The sequence below is a fragment of the Anopheles ziemanni genome, assembly GCF_943734765.1.
Source record: "Anopheles ziemanni chromosome X unlocalized genomic scaffold, idAnoZiCoDA_A2_x.2 X_unloc_13, whole genome shotgun sequence".
Lineage (NCBI taxonomy): Eukaryota > Metazoa > Arthropoda > Insecta > Diptera > Culicidae > Anopheles > Anopheles ziemanni.
The window spans coordinates 132,501-133,134 of record NW_026689741.1 but is presented as its reverse complement, the minus strand read 5'-3'; the positions used below and the strand labels follow the sequence as shown (position 1 = coordinate 133,134).

The 634-nt window shown below is 49.7% G+C and overlaps 1 non-coding gene across 1 annotated transcript; it reads left to right on the top strand.

The window, feature by feature from the left end:
• The first annotated feature begins 206 nt into the window (after positions 1–206).
• LOC131291700 (5.8S ribosomal RNA) lies at positions 207–361 on the top strand. Its single transcript, XR_009189470.1, has one exon. It is a non-coding gene; the product is annotated as a 5.8S ribosomal RNA (ribosomal RNA).
• The last annotated feature ends 273 nt before the right edge of the window (positions 362–634 follow it).

Sequence of the window (634 nt, the reverse complement as noted above, 5' to 3'; positions counted from 1 at the left end):
AGAGGACACGTAGACTTACTGTGGTGTGAAGTATAAGGTTCAGTTCTCCCCTGGTCCACGCCGCTTCGGCCGTCCTGGGTAAAATGGATTCATCCAGCTTGCCCTATGTGGAATGAGGACACTTTATGCTTCGTCTCTAAGCGGCGGCTTGCTCCTCCCTACGGGGAACGGGTATACGCGCACAGCGGCGGCTTACGCAAGTTAGTCACCCTCGGCAGTGGATCACTCGGCTCATGGATCGATGAAGACCGCAGCTAACTGCGCGTCATAATGTGAACTGCAGGACACATGAACATTGATAAGTTGAACGCATATTGCACGTCGTGGGAACCTACCATGATGTACAGATGACTGAGCGCTTATATTTGAGAAATGTATCGCATACATTTAACTACGCCGTGACACCCGTCACGAGACGTGCACCATGATGTTAACTAGGGTCGCGACGACCCGCTAGCATTAAAGAACCCGTGGTTTACAATATACTGGCATTGGAATTCGAAGTATTTAGAGCGTCCGTGTTCCCGCGTGAGGCGGAAGTACGAGGAGAAGGCGTGCTTGTGGTGTCTGTGGTGGTGTTTACTGATGTCTAGCTTCAGCTTATTTATTTATTTAAATAGAAGCGAAGATGTCA